Source organism: Ursus arctos, unplaced genomic scaffold (assembly GCF_023065955.2).
Source record: "Ursus arctos isolate Adak ecotype North America unplaced genomic scaffold, UrsArc2.0 scaffold_24, whole genome shotgun sequence".
NCBI lineage: Eukaryota > Metazoa > Chordata > Mammalia > Carnivora > Ursidae > Ursus > Ursus arctos.
In genome coordinates, this window is record NW_026622919.1 from 29,355,725 (window position 1) to 29,380,806 (window position 25,082).

Below are 25,082 nucleotides of genomic sequence, written 5' to 3' on the forward strand. Positions count from 1 at the left end.
AGTACAGATTTCCCTATTGAGGATCCCCTTATCAAAATCTGTCAGTCATGAGAAATCCAAGCTTCCTAAAGGAAGGTCTTCAATGAGAGTAGATTTACATTCTGTTCTCACAAGTCTGTTTCTAAGGGAAAGCAGTAGGAGTCAGTGTCTTCTCCTTGTTGAGCAATTTTGATAAACCAGTGGCTCTGTTTCCCATATCTGAGAAATGGCCATCCCAGCATTTTTTGCATGGTTAAGAGCTAAAAATTCAGGCTTATCCAAATATGTAGAATATCGTTATTTGTTTCCTCTGAGGAAGCAATTAATTACATGGACCACTGGAATGACCCTGATGTTTTATAATATACCAAAACCAAGGTTGTTCATTAAGAGATGAAGAGTCCCCATAGTAAGTAAATACTACTACAGGGTGAGGGATCTTTATTTTTCTTATGGAGTGTCTACTATGAGACATGCATTTTATGCAATTATTTATATACACCCTTGCACTTACCTCCTGCAGCTCTTCTATAGGGTAAGTTTTATTATCCCTAATGTGCCGATGAAGAGAGTCCCAGAAAATAAGGACTTCACCCAAATTGACACAGCTACTAAAGGATGGAGCTCACATTTGAACCTAAGTCTCCTTCAGTGTATATAAACCTTGTTCTGTCTGATAGCCTTTAACTTTTAACTACCGAATGGTATTAACCCCCTTATTGACATTGCATGTGTCTGAGGGTGGCAGAACCCTTCTGTGACACTATGCTTTATAATGCCCATATGGCTTCACCTGGAGTCATTCTGCAAGCTGTAGGTTCATAAATAATGTCTCTTCAACGTGGTTAGGCTCACAGTGCCAGGAGAAGACAGATGATCTACGCCTGTGCATGGTATCGTTGCAAGCTAATGTGTTACTTCTGTAGTCTTGGGTTGCCATCCCCTGGAGTGTTTTGATGTGATCAGTTGTCAGTTTCAGGTCTGTTGTTTCTCTCACCAGAAGCCCAGCCGGTGGAAGATGACAGCCCCAAAGCCTTGCCTGTGTTAGGGGAGCTATCGAACTCAGATAATGACATAAACGAGTCGGTGTTCATCTGGGGAATCTCAGACAAAGCAGCCCAGAGGAAAACCATCTCTGTCGATGAAGGTTTGTTTCACTTGCAACAGAAAAAGCAGCAGCCGCAGCGGCAGCAGCAGCAGCCGCAACTGGAGCCCGTGCACAGGCTGGGAAGAGGTAGAGGGAGGCTGAAGCTGCCGCATGTGAGTAGCATTTTATGATTTCTCTAGAGCTGGGAAAGCAATGCTGGGGAGGGGGCTTGGCTGTGAGGTGGGCGTGCGTGTGTGGGTTGGAGCTTTCCATGTGGCTGGGGGTGGGAGGGATGGTTTACACAATTAACTAGTGCATTTGGGATCTGCCCTCCTCTTCCAAAGGAGATGCAAGAGTGTGCCCACACGCACTTGCATTTTCTCCGCTGATCGTAATACGTGTAAGCAGCAGGTGGGGAATTTTTCTTTTTGTTTTCTTTTTTTTTTTTCTTCTTCTTCTTCTTCTTTTCCTTCATCCCTGAGAGTGGGCTGCATGGCAGAAAGACACCTGAGCCTGAGAGAGCTTTCCTGAGTGGAAGGACTCTCTCAGAGGGTTTCTTTCCCAAGTTTCTTTTGCAGATGTGTAGCTCTCACGGAGATTCTTTGCCACAGAGCTGCTCGTCTGCAGGGGTGTTTGCAATCCTGCTAGCCACAAAGGCTGGGGGTGACTTTTGTATCTCTGGTTCTCAGCTCAAGTCGTCTATAGTAAACAGCACCAAATCCAACACAGTTTAACATCCCCATTCTCTCCGTTAAAAGAGCTCAGTGGGCATATCCTGGGCATGGAAAAGCATGGGCTGCATTTCATGCATCTGCTCAGCCCAGGACGAAATAAGTAGGTCTCTCAGGGTTGACAGCATTGATGCCTTCTTGAACTTGGGGAAAGTTTTTTGTTAATGTTGTTGTTGTTGTTTTTAATCAAACTCTGGAATTTACTGTGAACATTGGGTAGATTGAAGCTGCAAAGGGGCAGGAGAAAATGTTTTTGTTTAAACCACTAGTGCAGCCCAGCAGCAGTTTGTCTTAGCATAGGGAGCCGGTTAACATCTTTGGGTTATTGTTACTGATGCTAAATAATGAGCTGAGCAAAAGTACACCCGGTCACCCACTTGCTTGGATTCTGTTTTTCTGAAGACATGGTTGCTTTTTTGTTGTTTGTTTTCCCACCCTTGCTTCCTTCCTTCTCTCTTTAGAAGCTTTGATGTGGCCGATTATGTCAGGCTGAGTGTTTACCTGCATAAGCATTTGCTGTAAATGTGCCACAAGTTGATCTTCTCCAGGAGAAGAGGAATAAGGGGAGAAGGAGGGGGCCGAGGAAGGACACTTCCTTGTCCTAAGAGCAGCCTTTGAGCAGCTGTGCGTAATGAAGGTGGAAGACTCAGAGACACTTCCCCCAGGGACTTGGCTAGGAGGAGAGCAGGCTGCCCATGCGGGGCTGCACAACTGAATGCCATTATGCTGGAGCGTCAGGGACCCACTCCCAAGTTGTTATGGGGTGTGCATGACATAGGAACCAGGGGATTGGCTTCACAGGGAATCCTCTCACCGAGGGAGTACTTTCCAACTTTCTCATGCCACAGCACTCCAGGGTCAACAGATGAGGCTGTTCAAGTTGGGGATGAGCGGCTAGCCCAGTGGAAAGGGGTCAATATTTGCAGCATCACGTTGTCTGGGCTCCATCCATTACACGTGGGGAGTCTTGCCATACAGGTTGGAAGGATCTAACTTAAGCAACCCAGGGAAAGCCAAACAAATGAGGCAAGATGAGTAATCTGATGCCTATGCTTTGTTATGATTTATTTTTGGCATTACTGGTAGAGATGCGTTGTGGACCCATTATCAACTTTTTTTTTTTTTAAAGACTTTCTCCTAATATTGCCCTTTTAGTATCTCCCTTTCTTCTCTGAGCTCTCTCCCAGCCTTTGTCCAAATATGTCTTTTTTGACACAATTATAACCACAGTCTAGATATATTTATTTGCTCTTTCTTTTCCCAGTGTTATTCCATAAATGATTTCCCAACGTCCAGCCAATTTTCACGTAGATGGCTAATTATGGCTGGATTAAATGGATTAATCCCTTAAGTGGATATGCCATAATCTGTTTAGCAATTGTTGGCTATTTAAATTGCTTCTAGTTTTCCCATGATTGTTAGGCCACTATGAATATTTCTGTGCATAAAGCAGTTTTATTTCTCTTTCTTTATAAAAACATTGGGAGGGTGGATGGATTCTCAATATTGCTATTAATGAGGTAAAAATATGAACATTTTTGTGGCTTTTCATGTCTATTACCAAACTATTCTCTGTAACATAGTTTCATTGTCCAAAAACCATCAGTAATCTAGTCTGGATAAATGTAGATTTATCTAGAAACTCATGCACATTAGATTCTTGTTTTCTTTCTCTCTCTCTCTAAATTAGGAGTTATAAAAAGGTACTGGTCACTTTTTTAAAGCTGGCTTTGAGTCCAGGTAAGCCAAGCGGTGTCATCCTTCCCAGGACAAGCCTGTAGTTCCTCAGGTTCCCTCACTTTGTCAAGAATTCCCATGAGGAATCCAAGTCCAGCAGCCTCCCCTTTCCATCCCTGTAAACAGGAGTAAAGACGGGTGGGGCAGAAGCTCTCCATCCTGTACCAGACCACCTGAGAAAGATGAGAAGGGATCACAGGAGATGAAGCCAGCTTGGAATTATCTCCAAGCCCTGGAGCACAGTCGCGGCAGGCTCCTTGGCCCCGACAGAGCCAGCGTAGAGGTGGACTCACTCCCTGGGCAGGATTTGAGGCTGAGGCCTGACAGAGTAGGTGGGAGTGGGGTCCTGCAGAAGGTGAGGACTGGCTAAGCTTATCAGGGACAAAAGGAGCATACTGTAGAGTCTCACTGCCGTGTGTCCTCCCAATGCATGTGCTTTAACAGTGCAGGTCAGACAGGGCTGAATGCCAGCTCTTAGCAAATAAGAACTGTAGAATGCTTCTTTTTCAGTTCCTACCTCCTGTAAAGACAGTTTTATCAACAATTGTTATTTCTTTTATTTCCTCTACCCTTGTACCTTGTCAATTTGGAGATTAATCTGTGCTCTTCTCACCTCCTGTGTAGCTCACCATAAAGTGCTTCAGTGCTAATCTCCTGTTCATTTTGTCATTACTTGTGCAAAGGCCAAGAGTGCCCAGTGGGAGCCACACAGAAACTCGGTATGTGTTTGCCCACCCTAACCTACACAGATGGGAAATGACTTGTGCCTTGGGAACACGATTTTCTTACCATCCATAAGCGGGTTTGATACATGTGAGTTTTTGAAGGGTGTTATTGACTCGGTCTGCAAGGGCTTAATAGAAGCAGCACTGCCTCATACAACTGGCAGGCCACTGACGTGTCTGAATTCAAGTGGAAGGGAGGGGGCAGTGGTCTAAGAGGGAACGGAGTCTTGCTGCTTCAGATGTTGGACAATCCAAGAGAAATGTTGTGCTCGTGATCTACCAGTGAGAGGAGAGCTTTTGTTACTAAGGAGAGGACAGCAGGCTTTTAGATTATAGTACAAGTATTTAAGAAAGACATTAGTAAGCACTTCCCATATGATAACACTCTGCACTTCCCATAGGACACTCCTCAGTCTTTATTTCTATTATTGGTTTAAGGGCTAGCTTGCTGCAAGTTCATGCCCTGAGAGGCGAGGTTGGTATCTGCTTTATTCCCTGCCGCATCTCCAGTCTTTCACCAGCAGTAGCAGCTTCCACCTTGCTGAGGTGTGCCAGGACATGTGTTAAGTGCTCCATCTACATTACTGCCCTCAACACTCACAGCAGTCCTACGCAGTGTTTCCATTAGTATTCCCATTTTGCAGATTTATGAGTTGAGAGACAAGGAGGTTATGCTGGGGGGTAGCTGGAGTCTTGTGTGTGAGGATCAGGGGAAGGTGGAGGGGAGGAGGAGACACTGAGGGGAAAAAAACGAATCTCTCTCCGCTTGAAAATGCTAGCACTGCAATTTGAACCGAAGCCATCTAGCTCCAGAGTCTGTGTTCTTACTTACTCACCATCACCTTGTTTAACATTGGCTGAGGGAATGATCGAAAGTCTGAAAGAATGCCAAGCACCATTCATGGCTGAGATGTACTAATGGTGAATATAATGACGATGGTGATGGTGATTTTATAACAGTGGTGACTAACACTATTTGCTGTGCACCAGGCACCTTTCCCCAAAGCTTTATGCATACATTGATATAATTCTCACAACACCCTTGTAAGATTCCACCATCCTTACCTCTGTTCCACCAATAAGAAATTCAAGCTCTGAGATGTTATGCAAATTGTCCAAGGTCATGGAGCTAGTGAGTCTCACTCTGATGTCTCTTACCACTGACCGCACGTCATAGATGCACCAGCTTAGCACTGATCAAGGGCCAGAGCCATCGCAGCAAAGGGTTTGACTGGGACAGTGGAGGTGAGCTCAGTGCCTTTTCTGATCTCTTTCGACTTGGGGTTCTGGGATGGCTTTTAGATCATCGTCCTATGATGCTACACAAAAATCTTAGGTCTCAGCCCATGCTGGGTACTACCTCAAAGGCAAATTCCTAAAGGAAGGCTCTGAAAAAAGATAATCATCATGGGGCAAGTCACTGGTGCACCCACCTTTGTTCCAGAGCTCTAGACCTGCACTATCCCAATATGGTAGCAGTTAGCCACATGTGGCTATTGAATGCTTGATATGTGGAAAGTTTAGACTGAGTGCCATAAGTGTAAATAAAAAAATACACCAGATCTCAATAGCTCAGTATGAAAAAATATAGATTATATTACTAAATTTGTATTGATTACAGATTGAAATGATAATGTTGTGGATATTATGGTTTAAATTTTATATATATATATATAGAGAGAGAGAGAGAGAGAGAGAGCGTGTGCGCAAGTGTGGGGGGGGGGGCAGAGGGAGAGGGTGAGAGAGAATCTTAAGCAGGCTCCATACCCAGCATGGAGCCTGACTTGGGGCTTGATTTCAAGACCCTGAGATCATGACCTGAGCCAAAATCAAGAGTTGGACACTTAACTGACTGAGCCACCCAAGCGCCCCTAAATAAAATATGCTTTAAAAATTAATTTTATTGTTTCTTTTTAACTATTTCAAAATTGTGGTAAAATGCATATAATATGAAGTTTGTCATCAACCATTTTCTTTTTTTTTAAAGATTTTATTTATTTATTTGAGAGAGAAAAAGCGAGAGACAGAGCGCAAGTGGAGAGGGAGGAGAGAGGGAGAGGGAGAAGCACATTCCCCACTGAGCAGGGAGTCATGACCTGGGATCATGACCTGAGCCGAAGGCAGACGCTTAACTGACTGAGCAGTGCCCCATGTCAACAACTATTTTCAGGTGTACAGTTCCGTAGTGTTAAGTATATTCTCATTGTTCTGCAATCTAGCTCTGAAATTCTTTTTATCTTGCAAAACTGATCATCTATACCCATTCAACAACTCCCCATTTTTACTTCCTCCAACCCCTGGCAACCACCTTTCTACTTTTTGTTTTTATGATTCTTACTACTCTAAATACTCATAAGTGGCCTTAAGATTAATCCATATTGTATTATGTGTCAGAATTTCTTTCCTTTTTAAGGCTGAATAATATTCCATTAGGTGGATATGCCACATTTCGTTCATCCACTCATCCATCAGTGGACATTTGGCTTACTTCCACCTCTTTTTACTTAAGAAAAAAGTAAAAAAAAATGTGGCTTCTACAACATTTAAAAGTGCATATGTGCCTCGCCTTGTTTGTATTGTATTTCTAGTAGACCTCACTGCTCTGAACTTCTCTCTCTTCCTTGCTGCTTCCTCCTTCCTGCCCCCCCACACAAGGCCTCTGCTAGCCTTTACCGGATCTGGAAAGGCCTTTACCTTTACCATATGTTACTTTGGCTTCCCTCTTCCTTCCCCCCTCCCTAAGACTGAACCAAGAATCTTAGCCCTGATCAATCACTCCTTTCTATAAGGATTGGTGAAAGATTGTCACATTAAGTAAAGTTTTCCATAATTGAATGAAACCATGACATTTCTCAAGAGGAATATTCCCTTTTTCCATAATACATAAGTAGAAGACCCAATAAACTGAGGGGGAGACTTTGAAGGGATTTGATGTTTTTAAAACATCATTTCCTTAGTGCACAGTCTAGGAGAGAATTTTATTAACCAATACAGGGAAGAGTACAAAACCAATAAAGCATAAATTCAGAGCAGAGATCTATATTAGCCATCATTTCTGAAATACAGGTTTCGTAAAAGACCTGGGTATCTGGGGCTTCAGGATATCGGAATATTGTTAATGTTTTCTAAACTTCCCATCATCTAATAGGATAAAGTCTGAAAGCCTTAGCACAGCACCCAAGGCCTTTCAGCTTTCCAGTTTCCTTTCCCCATTCCCAGCAGGCCTCTCTCTAAGAAGATAAGTATTACTTATGTGTCCCCAAATGTGCAGTGTTCTCCCAGGCCTCCCTGCCTCAACAACGTTCTTGCTTCAGCCTAGGACACCCCACCCTACCTGTATGCACCTGCAAAACCTCACTTGTTCTTCAGAACAGAGTTCAAAGGTCCTGCTCTCTGGGAAGCATCTCTCGACCCCAGCATTGCACAGGGGAAACAGGTGGCACACCCTAGTGAGTGGTTGCAGGGAGTTGCGTGATGGGACTCACTCTTTACAATGACGCAGGCAAAGTTAAGGGAAGCCAAGGTGGAATGGGGAAGCAGACCAAGGCTAGCAGCTTCTGGAAGCAGGAAGGAGGGAGCAGTTAATAGAACATGACCAGATCATAAGAGCAACCTCTAGACGGAAACTGTGGCCTTTCCTAGAGCAGTGCAGTCCCTGACAATGTGCACTGTGAATGGAAGGTAGCTCTTTCTCCTCCACCCTCTCATGTCTTCCCATTGACTGAACCCATCTGGAAGCCAGAAGGCACCAGTGCCCAGACAATACAGTTCATAGAGGTCACCTCCAGGAGCACAGAGCCGGTGGGAAAAAGTGGAGGGTGGTTCTAGGAGGGCATTTGGAGAGTATCTAGTATGAGCCCCTACCTCATCTCCAGAAATACTCCCTTCCCAAGATTCCTAAGCAGTTTATACCATTTACACCAAAAGATAATGCTTATCCTACTGTACTCGTATTGTTCGATCAAATGGCTTTTAACAAACTACACATGGAGACAGTGAGTTCTTTGAAGGTCAGACTCATTCCTCTTAGTCATACATATATTTCTAATACCTAGCCAACTACATGGTGGTGCATAGGTACTAAATACACGTGAATCCAATGAATGTGTTCCTCTGTCGCATTTTTTTTCCCCCTAATGCCCCCTTTGGAATCGGGATGACCTATAGTGATTCTAGATTGGGGATTTCTCAGTGAATTAGATATATAGAATTAATATCCTCTTTCTTTGAATCCCAGCTAGGGAGCTAAAATGGTTCAAAATGGTTCAAAAAATGATTCTCAGTGTTTTGTTTTGCTGTAATTGGTGGCACATTAAGTCATGAAGAATTGAGGAACTTGAACTTAAGTGGTAGGAATCAGAACTAAGACCAACCATGAAGGTAAGTGTTTGTATGGGTGCCCAGGAGAAACTGAGCAGCTGCCTGAATTAAAATCGGAGAATACACATACACACAGAGAGAGAATATCACATGCCTTTTGTTCATGGCCTCCTTAACTGGACTTTTCATGCAAATATATATGGTTTGCAGAGAGAGACTGGAGGATATAATACTTTGAACTGAAAGCAAGCAGGATGAGCTTTGGGGGCACCGTGAGAAATGCCACCTAGGGCAATGGAAAGTGCAAGGCTAAAGTTGGATGTCAGCTAGGAAGGATGCCTTCAAGGCTGAGGTCAACACAGCCATGGTTGTACCAGGGACAAAGTTTTACTAAGCTGACTGGCCTCCTAACCCAACCACTGAGTGAGGACACATCTCTGAACTATGTCAGTATATCTTGGGTTTGCTCATTCTATGGGTGCATTTTTTAACCTGGAGTTTGGTGGTTGTATTAGTTTCCCAGGGCTGCCATAACAAATGCCCACGGACCATGTGGCTTAACAATAGAAATTCATTCTCTCACATTTCTTGGAGGCCAGAATCCTGAAGCAAAGATATTGGCGGGGCTGTCCTCCCTCTTGAAGGCTCTCGGGGAGAATCCGTCCTTGCCTCTTTCAGGTCCTAGTGGCTCGAAGCTTTCATTGGTTTGGGGCTCACGATCCCTTCTGTCTCCACCTTCACCTGGCTTTCTCCCCTGTGGGTCTACTCTGTGTCTGTGTGTCTCAAAGCTGCTGCCTTTTCCTCTTATAAAGACACCAGTTACTGGATTGATCTCATCCGGCAATCCTTAATTACATCTGCCAAGACCTTGTTTCCAAGTAAGGTCACATCCATAAGTACTGGTGATTTAGAAATGGACATGACTTTTTGGGGGCCAGTATTCAGCCACTACAGAGATTATGCTAGTTGTTAACCCAGCCTCCTTTTTAAAGCCAAACCTTTCCCTTGAGTCTACATACTCTCATCCTCCTGAATCTGGGATCTTGCTTCATTCATTTTTTTCCACTTTCTTTTTTGTATCTTTAACATTTTCAGCTTGATCCTTCCCTTTAGTCTACAAATATGCTTAGTTCCTTCCTAATCACAAACCACTATCTCTGTGATTCTACCTTCAAAACTGAAACCTCTATACAGTATGGTAATACTTTTTGATACAAGTGTATACATTTACAAAATTGAAACCTTTTTTTTTTTTAAGATTTTATTTATTTATTTGACAGAGAGAGACAGCCAGTGAGAGAGGGAACACAAGCAGGGGGAGTGGGAGAGGAAGAAGCAGGCTCCAGCAGAAGAGCCTGATGCGGGGCTCAATCCCAGAACACTGGGATCACGCCCTAAGCCGAAGGCAGACGCTTAAGGACTGCGCCACCCAGGCGCCCCTGAAACCTCTTTTAACAACACCATATCTCACAACTCCTAACCTCCACCCACCGTTCCAAGAAAGGACCCCTCCTCCACTCACGTTTCACTCATTTCTGTGCTGACTTTCGTTCTCATTACAAAAGCTGCCTTTCTGAAGTGACAGGAGAGTTTAGGTTGTCCAGCGTCATAAAACCTGGTTCCCTTTGGCCCTTCTGATCCTTTCTGCAATGTCTCATTCATTTGACCATCTCTTCCTGCTTGAAGCTTGTTATCTCAAGGTGTCAAGTTAGGGCTTGCAGAGAAAATGTTTCCTCAACTATATCCTGCCCAGCTGCTAATGGATTATTGCCTAAACTTAACTTTTGTTGTATTCCTTTCCCTCCATGCCGCATGGGTTGACTTTTCTTTTTCTTTTTCTTTTTTTAAGATTTTATTTATTTATTTGAGAGAGAGAGAGAGAAGCAGACTCCCCGCTGAGCAGAGAGCCCAACATGGGGCTCGATCCCAGAACCCTGAGATCATGACCTGAGACGAAGGCAGACGCTTAACCAACTGAGCCACCCAGGAGTCCCATGGGTTGACTTTTCTTTGAAAACGTACTTAAAGCAGAAGTAACACTTCCAGCCACCTGTCAGATAATCAAAAGGTGGTTTCCTGTTTTTAAACAAAACAATGCTTACTACAACAAAAATGCTATCGCTATCCCCAATATAGCATTGCATCTGTTTGATAGGTTTGAGCCATCTACTCTTACTTAGTCATCACCTGGCCTCAAGAAGGCAACAAGAACACAGCCCAGTGCTCCAGTTTGATAAGAAATAGATTTAGATTCTGACCACAGTGACCCTCACCTCCTTCTTTCTTTGGCAGGGTTTTATAGCTTCTGCAGAACAAGGGGCCTACAATTCATAGGGCCTCCTAGCTGTTCACCAGTTGGTCAGTCTGTGTATGTGCGGCTGTGGCCCCTACAGGTGTTAACAGGAGAAGAGGGATTTGTGAATTCAGCTATTGTTTGGACTCCTGACAGCAGCAAAGTATGTGATTGGCTGCTCTTACTTACAATCCTAGTTTAGTTTTCTTAGAAAAGCATCTATTTCATCAAGATTGTAGAGGCTGTTGGAATAAGCCTGCTCTACAGTATTCTACTGTAAAATTGCAACTCCCTATATATTGGCAGTTAATGTCCCTTCTTATTCCTAATTGATTTTTTTTTTTTTTGATGGGGAGAAGGTGCAAGTGGGGAGGGGTCAGGGTAGGGGAGGGCAGAGGGAGAGGGGGAGATAGAGAATCTCAAGCAGGCTCCACATCCAGTGCAGAGCCCAACACAGGGCTCAATCTCAAAACCCTGAGAAAATGACCTGAGTTGAAATCAAGAGTCGGACACTCAAGTGACTGAGCCCAGGCACCCCTCTCTTGATTTTTTAAATTAATCTTTCAATAGACCAGCTTTTGGTTTTACTAATTAATTTTACTTATATTTCATTGATTCATTTTTATTAAACTTTTATTAATATATAGTATATATGCAAAAGGCAAAACATAGTTATAGTTCAATGGATCTTTACAAAGTGAATGTACTCTTGTAATCACCGTTGCATCAAGAAACAAAATGACGCCATGAGCCTTCCGGTCAACTACCAACAAAGGGTAGCATTATCCCCCTCTAAACAGCATAAAGTCATTTTGTCTGTTTTCTACTTCCTATACAATGTAGTTGTATAGAATGTATATATTTTAATTTTGTGTGGTATTACTCATTATTATGGAAGGCTTCTCAACTGTAACCTACTTTGAGTGGTAAGAGCATTGGAGATAATGAATATAAGTCCCCTGGCAGAGGATCTGGCTGTGGCAGATGTGTGTAAATAGCAGTTATTATCATGAAATGATAGCTTTATCTGCAGATGGATGAAGTGGGGGTGAGAAGGGGAAGTGAGGAATGCATATAGTGGAAAAAGCTCAGCTAATTTATCCTGAAAAATTCCCAAACACATACTTGGCTATGTCCAAGACAGGAAGACCTATGTTGGAGAACAAGATTTTAGTACCTCTTTTCCAGTTTGCCCGATGGAATGCTAAGTGCCAGGTTTTATTATTTTCCTAATATTTTATTATAAAAATGTACAAATATATTGAAATATTGAATTTTACAGTGAACACCCATGGACCTACTACCTGGATTCTACAATTAATATTTTGTTCTTTGTCACTTATTTATGTCTGTCCATTCATCAATCTATCTTTATTTTTATGCATTTCAGGGGAAGCCACAGGCTTTGGTAGTAGGGTGAAATTGAGGTGAAATTCATATAACATAAAATTAACCATTGTAAAATGAATAATTCTGTGGCATTTTATACATTCGTGATGTTGTACAACCACACCTGTCTAGTTCCAAAACATTTCCATCAGTCTACTCTAAAATAAAGCCCTTTACCAATTAAGCACTTAGTCCCCATTCCCTCTTCCTTTCAGTCCCTGGTGATGACCAGTCTTCTCTCTGTGTCTGTGGATTTACCTATTTTGGATGTTCCATGTAAATGGAATCATTCAATATGTGACCTTTTGTGGCTGGCTTCTTTCACCGAACATGTTCTTAAGTTCATCCACATTGTAGCGTGTGTCAGTACTTCAGTCCTCTTTGTGGCTGAATGATATTCTATCGTAGAAGTGCACTACAATGTGTATATCCAGTCATCTGTTGGTGGACATTCGGGTTGTCTTCACCTTTCGGCTACAGTGTATTTGGACATTTGTGTATAAGAATTTGTTTAAGTACTTGTTGTCAGTTTGGGAGTATCTACCCAGGAGTGGAATTGCTGGGTCTCCTGGTCATTCTACGTTTAATGTTTTGTGGAACCATCAAGCTGTCTTACTGGTTTTTAAACCCCAGGAAATATCTTGCACAAAATGGGCATTAGATTCAGCCTGGTATTCCTTGATTAGTCTACTTTCTGGATAAAATACACAGGGATTTCAGTACACTTGAGAGGAAATGCTGATTGCACAGGCTACAATTTCCTCTTGTCTCCTGTAGGGTGTGTCAGCTCACCTGGCATTGGAGGGGCTGGGTGGATCATCTGTCAGGACACAGACCCCTCAGTTCATGGTTACTGTTATGTGATCAGTGAGTCTCCATCCTAGGAAACTGCCACGTAGAGAAAGAGCCCTCTGATGCCTCATGAGCCCCAGAGAGCCGAAGCAGCACCAAACTCCCTCGTGATTTCCTGGGTTTTGCTAGGAGCTAAGTCCAACAGCTTTGGGTTGGAGAGAGAGGAATTTGACAGAGGTACATGGGAGTGGCAACCCCTGGAACAGATGCTGACAGCTGGTGTGAGATTTCAGAGGGCTGCCCCTGCTTTGTTAGCCTGAGAAAACAGGAGAAATTCCAACTATTGCATGATATCATCTGTGCCTTAGTAGCATTTGTTTTGAAACTACAGATTTAATTGCTGTTCCTTTGGCTCCTATTTCCTCTTTCCCCAAGAAAAAGGGAATCTTTGAAATTCCCATGAAAGCATATTCAATTGCCATTTCTGTTCCAATTTCAAGACAGCATCATCCCTAATAATGGAAACAAATCTGTTATTGGCAAAGTCGACCCAAGAGTTGCTTTTGGAGAGTAAGGAAGGGGAAGCAACAAAGTGTCAGAGTGGCCCAGAGACTGCAACAGATTAACAAAGTCTGTTTGTAAACATGCCAGTAATCCATCAAGTTGGGACAGCTCATGATTATGTGCAAGTCCCATTCACAAGTGTTTGGTCAGGTAAGCAGAGTGGATTCTGGTATATTTTGCTTTGCAGATGAAGAGCTCTAGATCAAAAAAGATATGCAACTTATTCACGGCCATAGAGCTAGCAGGAAATGGAGCCGGATCTCAAACCCAGTACTATTTCTAGTGTATAAGAAAACTATAATGATCATCCAAGGTGTTGGGGAAATAAAACTTCATGTAGAACCTAGAATTAGTCCATTTGAACATTAGTCACTGACCAGCCACATAACCACAGCAAGTCATTTAGCTACTCCTCCCAACCCCCTAGCTTCATTTTCTTCATTTTCCTCCTCTATACAATGGATCTGATGATACTTATAAGATCAATAGGAAGATAAAATGAAATAATGTAGAGTACTTTACATACTACCAATTGCAGGTGCTCAAAAAATTGTAGCTTTCCTGACCACACTAGATCATGCTAGCAGATTTTAGAAAATCTGTCCCACTACTTTTTCAACCCTTGCTCTTTCTCTCCAGTGTTCTAGACTGTACATGCTCTAGCCCCCAAGCAGAGTTTTCTCAAATGAGAAGATATTATCCTTGACATAAGAATGGTGGGGGTGCTTTGAGATGAAGGGACATTTTGCAGTCAGAGGGTAAGAAGAATCAATGTTCATTACTTAATTGGAATAAACATTCATTTATATGTACAGCTGTCAGGAAGCAAACTGATCAAAGGCCCATTAGTCACAAGGCTGGCTTTGCAAAGGGCCACTTAGTTAAGGTGGTGAGTTTAACATGAAAGGAAAGGGTGAGCTAGTACATTGTGGCCTGGTACATTGTGCATTAGTGATTATTAGGGTCCTAGTTCTGCAAGCTTTCTCCAACAGAGGTTAACCCAGATGCTGAACGTGAACTGTATCAAGTGTTAATGGCAGAGATGGGCAAGTGGTGATTTTGCATGCCCTTGTCAAATTTCTGAAGTGGCCAAACTTGAGAGCAAGACTGAGAGGAAGAAATGTCAAATTTCTCAGAAAATATGCGTTCCCAAAGACAGAAACAAATCTCTCAGAACAAAGCTGATGACCCTGTGTCTGCTTCAGAATTTAGAACTTGCCAGTATTTGGAAAGGTCACTAAGTCTGGGCCTTTGTACACTCGTGTTCTGGTGGCACTTACTCTTTAATATGGAATTCTTATTTTTGACAATTGTAATATTAATGATAATATTTATATTGTTATGTTCTACAACCAGACAGTGTGAGCTACAAATTAATAAGCATTCGCTCAACACCCACGGGGCACCAGGTGCTGCTGCTACAATGGGGATAGATGTTGCAGAAGTGCATGGAGAGATAAATGATTTAATTTATATTTCACATTTTGTAAGCACATTTGCATTATACAAGCACTCAGCACATTTACATAATCTGCTAGTTGAATGAATAGACAACACATTGTGGAATTGCCCTTAGTATGTGGTGAGGATATAATTGCAGTGATTGTTATAATTGCCCTCATTTGCTGAGTGCCAACTATAGGGGGTACTATGTGGGGACAGCAGAGGGCAGTGGTTAAGAGCATCAACTCTGAAGTGGTTAAGAGCACCAACTTCGAATTCAGACTCTGCTACTTGTTAGCTGTGTATCCTTCAAAAGCAGCTTGATTTCTTTGTGGTTCAGTTTCTCCATCCATAGAGTGAGGTGGTAACAATGGTACCTGCTTTATAATATACAGAGACTAAATGAAGTAACATTTATAACGTGATTGGAACAGTACTTGGCACAACGTGTGCACGAGCATACACACACACACACACACACACACACACACACACACACACACACCTACTGGGCAATATACTCATTTTATACATGAGGAATCTGAGTCCCAAAGCCTCAGGAGCAGGGTAAACTTGAAACTCAGGTTGATTTTACTCCAAGTAAATTCTTCCACAAAGCCAGCTGTATCCTGGTAATGAACATAGAATGCTAGCCCTAGAGGACCTAGAGATAATGCTCAGGGGATGGCAGGGTCTTCTTCCTTCATTATATATTGTAATAATAAGGCAGAGCCTTCTTGTGCCTCCTTATCCAGAAAAGAATGTATCTGTAACATTGACACTATCCCATTCTTCCTGTAGCTGGAGAGAGTTACCATTTCTGAAAGAACAGCCTCTGCCTAAATGTGCAAGGACTCTGACAAAGAGATTCCGTTTCTCATGTGCTTCTTGGGTTGCCACTCTAAGGAAAGAAATTGAACTGCAGAGATGTGTTCTGGAAGGTCAAGCTCTCCAGGTGTCAGTCTACAATCATTTTATGGAAATAACATGGCTTTGAGGGTCTGTGGTCTGTCGAAGATCCTCAGAGCCAGGCTAGACTGGACAAGATGTGGGTTTTAACTTGGCATCACCAAAGCCAGGACAGTCACTGTGGTGAGGAGAAATGCAGTCAAAGAGGGAACCAACAATCAAGCTAAGAAGCAGTATAAAGTGCCCATTCTGAAGAGCAAGGGAGTAAAATGGAGGGTAGCTCAAACTGAAGCTGGGATAAATGGGCATCAGAGAGCAAAGCATGGGGCGGGGTGAGGTGGCGGCTCCAGATAGGCTGAGTGTCCTGCTCAGATGTGGCATGTCCAGTTGCCTTTGGTGCCTGGAGGTTTGCTTGTTTAAAAGGGGTTATGCAAGGCTGCAGACAAACAAGGGCCCCTTGGTTTATACTAGGAATTTCTGGAGTTTGAGTCCAGTGGGAGTTAATCTGATGGAGAATTTTCTCTTTAGTTCTATAACAATGGGGATACCTTGGGAAATTTTTGAGTCAGTGCCACATGCTGAGGTTATATCGCTGCTCAATTATACTAGATAGGTGGTTTGGTGGCAGAAAGCAGGGAGACAAGAAGAAACAAAAATCCTGTTGAGTAAACATCAGCAGGTAATATTTCTCTTCAGTCTGTTACCAACTTATTTATGATTATAATATTAAGAATTTCCTTAGTCCCAAATGAGAGATTTGATTTTTGGGACATCTCTAGGGTCGTGATATGGACCTGTCATGAACACAAAAAGATCTTTGCTAAGATTTTGTGTTCTTATGGTATCTCTTTCTCCTCAACATGAAAGTAAAACATTGATCTAACACTGATAGGGAGTAACCAGACAAGGAGATTCATCCACCCAGACCAAATCATGTCACTATATTTGTTATTTGACAGAATACAGGGTAGGTCATATTGGAGAGAGGTTGAGCTTTGTCTTGTGCTGGCTTTGATCTTGAACTGGACCGATGATCCTTCTTCACCTAGAATAAGACTTCCCCACTCTGTTGACCAACCACTGGATTTTTTTTATTTTACCCATTGAAGGTGGTGGTAACTCTCGAATCAGCCTGTTCAGTGCTCTCCTCTTGAAAGGATAAAGGAATAAAGAACCTGAAGTTGCAGGGCCAGGAGGCCTTTCATGAACAGGCAAAATGTGCCCCATCCTCACAGGGGAAACCTGCTGACCTACAGCCTGTGAATCTGACCCAAATCTGTCTTCCTAATCTCTTAAATCCTTCTCTCTAGCCTGCTTCCTCATAGCTGGCCCTGCTCTTGTTTTTGTTCTAGCCCTGCCATGTACCTGTATTTGTACCTGTATATTTTTTTTACCTTCGTCATACTCTTTGGACTGGTCTCCTGGTTCCTGTCATTTCCACTTTTGGCTCTTATTGTGCACTTTCTTAAAAATTGGTTCCTGTCCTGAGGCATCTGTGGCTCAGACGGTTAAGCATCTGCCTTTGGCTCAGGTCATGATCCCCACGTCTGTCTCCGTGTTCAGTGAGGAGTCTGTTTCTCCCTCTCCCTCTGCCCCTCCACCTTCTTGTGCTGTCTCTCAAATAAATAAAATCTTAAAAAAAAAATTGTTTTCTGTCCTCTCTGCCTAACTCCCTGGCAACCTTGACAGCTAACTTAAATGCCAATCTCCTCAATTTACACCTCTCCTCTAGCCATTGTGTTGCTGTAGAGATTCCAGATTCTGTTATGTTTTTCCAAAGTGTTTTTTTGTTGTTTATTTTTTAATTTTTGTTTTTGTTTATTTAAATTCAGTTAATTAACATATAGTGTATTATTAGTTTCAGAGGTAGAGTTCAGTGATTCATCAGTTGTATTTAACACCCAGAGCTCATTACATCACGTGTCTGCCTTAATGCCCATCACCCAGGTACCCAATCCCTCTACACCCCTCCCCTCCAGCAACCCTCAGTTTGTTTCCTATGGTTAAGAGTCTCTTATGGTTTGTCTCCCTCTCTGATAACATCCTGTTTTATTTTTCCCTCCCTTCCTCTATGCTCCTCTGTTTTGTTTCTTAAATTCCACATATCAGTGAGATCATATGATAACTGTCTTTCTATGACTAACTTACTTTGCTTAGCATAATACCCTCTAGTTCCATCCACGTGGTTGCAAATGGCAAGATTTCATTTTTTGAGGGCTGAGTAATGTTCCATTGTAGATATATACCACTTCTTCTTCATTCATTCATCTGTCGGTGGACATCTGGGATCTTTCCATAGTCTGGCTACTGCGGACACTGATGCGATAAACATTGGGATGCAGGTGCCCTTGGCTGTACCAACTTGCATTCCCACCAACAGTGTAAGAGGGTTCCCCTTTCTCCCCATCCTCGCCAACATCTGTTGTTTCCTGACTTGTTAATTTTAGCCATTCTGACTGGTGTGAGGTGGTATCTCATCATAGTTTTGATTTGTATTTCCCTGATGCCGAGTGATGCTGAGGATTTTTTCATGTGTCTGTTGGCCAGTTGGATGTCTTCTTTGGAGAAATGTCTGTTCATGTCTTCTGCCCATTTCTTGATTGGATTATTTGTTCTTTGGGTGTTGAGTTTGATAAGTTCTTTATAGATTTTGGATACTAGTCCTTTATCTGATATGTCATTTTCAAATATCTTCTCCCATTCTGTCAGCTGTCTTTTGGTTTTGTCGACCATTTCCTTTGCGTGCAAAAGCTTTGTATCTTGGTGAAGTCCCAATAGCTCATTTTTGCCTTTGTTTCCCTTGCCTCTGGAGATGAGTCTAGCAAGAAATTGCTGCGGCTGAGGTTGAAGAGGTTGCTGCCTATGTTCTCTTCTAGGATTCTCTTCTCTTAACATTTAGGTCTTTCATCCATTTTGAGTCTATTTTTGTGTATGGTGTATGTGTCCAGTTTCATTCTTCTGCACATGGCTGTCCAATTTTCCCAACACCATTTGTTGAAGAGACTGTGTTTTTTCCATTGGATATTCTTTCCTGCTTTGTCGAAGATTAGTTGACCATACAGTTGAGGGTCCATTTCTGGGTTCTCTATTCTGTTCCATTGATCTATGTGTCTGTTTTTGTGCCAGTACCATACTGTTTTGGTGATTACAGCTTTGTAATAGAGCTTGAAGTGCAGAATTGTGATGCCACCAGCTTTGGTTTTCTTTTTCAACTTTCCTTTGGGGATTTGGGGGTCTCTTCTGGTTCCACACAAATTCTAGGATTATTTGTTCCAGTTCTGCAAAAAAAAATGTTGATGGTATTTTGATAGGGATTGCACTGAATGTGTAGATTGCTCTAGGTAGCAACAGCGTTTTAACAATATTTGTTCTTCCAATCCACGAGCATGGAACATTTTTTCCATTTCTTTGTGTCTTCCTCAGTTTCTTTCATGAGTGTTACATAGTTTTCAGAGTACAACTCCTTTGCCTCTTTGGTTTGGTTTATTCCTAAGTACCTTATGGTTTTTGGTGCAACTAAAAATAGGATCGACTCCTTAATTTCTCTTTCTTCTGTCTCATTGTTAGTGTATAGAAATGCAACTGATTTCTGTGCATTGATTTTATATTCTGCCACATTGCTGAATTGCTGTAAAAGTTCTAATAATTTGGAGGTGGAGTCTTATTGTTGAACAGCAGTGGTGATAGTACACATCCCAGCCGTGTTCCTGACCTTAGGGAAAAGCTTTCAATTTTTACTCATTGAGAATGATATTCACTGTGGGCTTTTTGCATATGTCTTTTATGATATTGAGGTGTGTTCCCTCTATCCCTACACGCTGAAGAGTTTTAATCAAGAAAGGCTGCTGTACTTTGTCAAATGCTTTTTTTGTATCTATTGAGAGGATCATATGGTTTGGTTTTTGTCCTTTCTTTTATTTATGTAGTATATCACATTTATTGATTTGCGATGTTGAACCACCCTTGCTGCCTAGGAATAAATCCCACTTGGTTGTGGTGAATAATTCTTTTAATGGACTGTTGGATCCTATTGGCTAGTATGTTGGTGAGAATTTTTGCATTCGTGTTCATCAGGGATATTGGTCTGTAATTCTCCTTTTTGGTGGGGTCTTTGGTTTTGGGATCAAGGTAATGCTGGCCTCATAGAAAGAGTTTGGAAGTGTTCCTTCCATTTCTATTTTTTGAAACAGCTTCAGAAGAAGAGTTATTAATTCTTCTTTAAATGTTTGGTAGAATTCCCCTGGGAAGCCATCTGGCCCTAGGCTCCTGTTTTTTGGGAGATTTTTGGTTACTGTTTCTGTTTCCTTGCTGGTTATGGATCTGTTCGGATTTTCTTTTTTTTCCTGTTTCAGTTTTAATAGTTTATACTTCTCTAGGAATGCATCCATTTCTTCCAAATTGCCTAATTTGTTTGCATATAGTTGCTCATAATATGTTCTTATAATTGTATTTCTTCAGTGTTGGTTGTGATCTCTCCTCTTTCACTCATTATTTTATTTATTTGGGTCTTTTCTCTTTTCTTTTGGATAAGGCTGGCCAGGGGTTTATCAGTCTTATGAATTCTTCCAAAGAACCAGCTACTAGTTTCATTGATCTATTCTACTGTTCTGGTTTCTATTTCATTGATTTCAGCCCTAATCTTTATTATTTCTCTTCTCCTGCTGGGGTTAGGCTTTATTTGCTGTTCTTTCTCAAGCTTTAGGTATAAGGTTAGCTTGTGTATCTGAAACCTTTCTTATTTCTCAAAAAAGACTTGTAGTGCTATATACTTCCCTCTCAGGACTGCCTTTGCTGCATCCCAAAGTTTTGAATCATTGTGTTTTTATTTTCATTTGTTTCCATGAATTTTTTTAAATGCTTCTTTAATTTCCTGGTTGACCCATTCATTCTTTAGTGGGATGCTCTTTAGCCTCCATGAATTTGACTTCTTTCCAAATTTCCTCTTGTGATTGAGTTCAAATTTCAAAGCATTATGGTCTGAAAATATGCAGGGAGTGATCCCAATCTTTTGGTACCAGTTGAGACTTGATTTGGACTTATTATGTGATCCAGTCTGGAGAATGTTCCATGTGCACTCAGGAAGAATGTGTATTCTGATGCTTTAGGATAGAATGCTCTGAATATATCCATGAAGTCCATCTGGTCCAGTGTGTCATTCAAAGTCCTTGTTTCCTTGTTGATCTTCTGCTTAGATGATCTATCCATTGCAGTGAGGGGTTTGTTAAAAGTACGCTACTATTATTGTATTATTATCAATGTGTTTTTAAAATTTTGTTATTAATTGGCTTATACAATTGGCTGCTCCCATGTTAGGGGCATAAATATTTACAATTGTTAGATCTTCTTGTTGGATAGACCCTTTAAGTATGATATAGTATCCTTCCTCATCTCTTACAGTCTTTGTTTTAAAATCTAATTTGTCTGATAAAAGGATTGCTACCGCAGCTTTCTTTTGATGTCTGTTAGCATGATAAATGGTTTTCCACCCCCTCACTCTAAATCTGGAGGTGTTTTTGGGTCTAAAATGAGTCTCCTGCAGACAGCATATCGATCGGCCTTGCTTTTTTATCCAATCAGATACCCTATGTCTTTTGATTGATTTAGCCCATTTGCATTCAGAGTAACTACTGAAAGATATGAATTTAGGGCCATTGTATTACCTGTGAGGTGACTGTTACTGTATATTGTCTCTGTTCCTTTCTGGTCTATATTACTTTCGGGGCTCTCTCTTTGCTTAGATGATCCCTTTTAATATTTCTTATAGGGCTGGTTTGGTGATCACAAATTCTTTTAGTTTCTATTTCTCCTAGAAGCTTGTTATCACTCCTTCTATTTTGAATGACATCCTAGCTGGCTAAATATTCTTGGATGCCTATTTTTCTCATTTAGCACCCTGAATATATCATGCCAGTCTTTTCTGGCCTGCCAGGTCTCTGTAAATAGGTCTGCTGCCAACCTAATGTTTCTACCCTTATAGGTTATAGACCTCTTCTCCCGAGCTGCTTTCAGGATTTTCTCTGTCTCTGAGATTTGCAAATTTCACTGTTAAATGGTGGGGTGTTGACTGATTTTTATTGATTTTGAGAGAGGTTCTCTGTGCCTCCTGGATATTGATGCCTGTTTCCTTCCCCCAGATTAGGGAAGTTCTCCACTATAATTTGCTCCAATATATGTTCTGCCCCCTCTCTCTTTCCTCTTCTTCTGGGATCCCAATTATTCTAATATTGTTTCACTTTATGGTATCATTTATCTCTCAAATTCTCCCCTCGTGATCCAGTGGTTGTTTATGTCTCTTTTTCTCACCTTCTTTATTCTCCATCATTTTGTCTGCTATGTCACTAATTTTCTCTTCTCCCTCATTTATCCTCTGTTTTTTTATTGCATCTCATTAATAGCCTTTTTGATTTCAACTTGGTTACATTTTAGTTCTTTTATTTCTCCAGAAAGGGATTCTTTAGTGTCTTCTATGCTTTTTTCAAGTTCAGCTAGTATCTGTAATTGTTAGTCTGAACTCCAGTTCCAACATCTTACTTATGTCCATACTGATTAGGTCCCTGGCAGTCAGTACTACCTCTTGTTCTCTTTTTTGAGGTGAGTTTTTCCATCTTATCATTCTGTCCAGAGAAGAATAGATGAACAAGAGAACAAAATACTGAAGTGGCAACAACAACCCCAGAGAAATATACACTAAACAAATCAGAAGAGACCTGAAACCAGGAAAAAAAAAAATTTTTTTTTAACGGGGGAAAGAAAAAGAATATAATCAGGTGAGCAAAATAGAGCAACACATTGGATTCTGTGTGTATTTTGGTCTGTTTTTTAGAAAACTATATCCCAAAATTGTAAAGAAACAAAAACATATATGTACAAAAATGAAAATTAAAGACAATAAAAGAATATAATGTAACTAAAAATGGAAATTAAAAGACAAGAAAAAACCAACAACAACAACAACAAAAAAGGAAGGGATATAAACAGGTGAACAAAACAGAGCAATACACTATCATCTGAGTGTATTTTGGTCAGTTTGTTAGAAGAAACTACATCTCAAAATTGTAAGGGAAAGAAAAACTTATATATACAAAAATAAAATTAAATACATTGAAGGGATAGAATGTAACTGTAAAGATGAATATTAAAAAAGACTTTAACAAAAAAGGAAGGAAAAAGGAAGAAAAAAAACCAACAAAAAAGAGAATATGATCAGACAGGTGAACAGAACAGAGCCACACACTAGATTTTGGATGTATTATGGTCTGTTAGAAGACACTGCATCCCAAAATTGTAAAGAAAAACGTGTGTGTGTGTGTGTGTGTGTATACACACACATATACACACACACCAAAAAAATAAGATTAAATACAATGAAGGGATAGAATGTAACTGTAAAAATGAAAATTAAAAAAAACAGTTGATAAGATAAGAAATTGGTTGAAAAGGGAAAGAAAAAATTTTTTTTAGAAACCTAAATTGAAATACTAAAGAATCATGGGGAAAAAAGCCATGACTTCTATATGCTGATTGCCCCAGCGCTGGAGTTTTGCAGTTCTCATTGATTGGGAAACTTGGTCTTGGCTGGGTGTTCTTGCTGATCTTCTGGGAGGAGCGGCCTGTTCTTTGATTCTCGAATGTCTTTGCCAGAGGCGAACTGCACCGCCCTTGCCAGGGGCCAGGCTAAGTAATCTGCTCTGGTTTGCTTTTTGTGGCTTTTGTTCCCTGAAGGCTTTCTGCACAGCTTTAGAGGATGAGAATGAAAATAGTGGCCTCCCAATCTCCAGCTCTGGGGCTGAGATCTTGAGGCCCCACTCCCCAGTGAGCCCTCAGAGAAAAGCAGTCAATCACTCCTGTCTCCTTGGTCTCCAGCTACACCCCGTGCTCACCTGGCCCGTGACCAAGCATTTCTGTCTTGGGCACATGACCCCATTTGGAGTCTCCAAACCCAGCAGACTCCTGTGGCGTGCTCCTGCACCACTCCTCCCAGGGGAAGAAGGGGGGGTCTCCCTGGTTCCGCCACTTGTTGGGCCCCTGCTCTGAGAGCAGTGGCCCGACTGTGCCTCAGATCACGGTTTATGGCAACCCCGAGCTGAGAGCCCACTCCTGGGCTGACTGTTTGCAGCCGGCTTCCCTACTCTGATGCCTGGGAGCTCTGCTGCACTCAGGCAACCCCAGTCTTCCTGTGACCCTGAGGATCCTGAGGCCACACTTCTCCCAGCTCAGGTTCTGCTCCCACTTAGCTACCTGAGCGACGTCCCTCACTGGAGCAGGCTTCTAGAAGTTCTGATTTTGTGCTCCACTGCTCTGTGACTTGACAGTAGCCAGCTAACAGAGGCTCCCTCTCCCCGCAGTTGATCTTCCCATATATCGCCTCAGATTCCTTCTCAGCACCTCCTACCAGTAGAGAGTGGTCGCTTTTCTATTTGTAGAGTTGCAGCTATTCTTTTCTTAGATCTCCGGTTGAGTTCACAGGTGTTCGGAATGGTTTGATAGCTATCTAGCTGAATTCCTGGGGCCAGATGAAATTAAGGTTGTCTCCTTTGAAGAAAATGAATTCATTCTTTTTTAGTAGCTGAACAGTATTCCTGAATACTGAATCCTGGATACTGAATGGTTTGTATTTGCCATAATTTCTTTAACAATCCCCTTATATTTGGGCATTTAGGTTGTCTCTGATTTTTCCCTATAAGTCATGTAGTGTGAACATCTTTGTACGATGATGTTATATACTTGGAAGACTGCTGTGAAACAGATGCCTGAGAGTGGAATGGTTTGTCAAAGGGTAAGCACGTTCAAAATTTGAGAGGCACTGTTAATTGCCCTCTGAAAAGCTTATATAATTCTGACTTGGACATTAGCATCAGGAGATGCGAGTGTCCTTCCCCCGCCCCCACTGCCTGCCTCAACCACCAGAAAGCAACACTGGATATTAAAAATCATTTATACTTTTGCCAGTCTAACAGATGGAAAATGTATTTCCTTGTTTTAATTTGCATTTCAATCAATTCTCAAGAAATAAGCTTATTTTCTTATGTTTCTTAGCCATGCATATATCTGGGTTATCTTTGTTGATGTATTTTTCCCCCCCTGGGTACATTTTATTTATTTATTTATTTTTA

General features: G+C 41.6%; 1 protein-coding gene across 1 annotated transcript in view; it reads left to right on the forward strand.

Annotated features, from left to right (window-relative positions):
* The first annotated feature begins 940 nt into the window (after positions 1 to 940).
* Positions 941 to 25,082, forward strand: part of ANKFN1 (ankyrin repeat and fibronectin type III domain containing 1) — a 376,358-nt gene continuing 352,216 nt past the window's right edge. The window contains exon 1 of the mRNA XM_026517400.4: positions 941 to 1,239. The gene's annotated coding sequence lies outside the window, so the exon portion shown is untranslated. The remainder of the gene's footprint in view (positions 1,240 to 25,082) is intronic.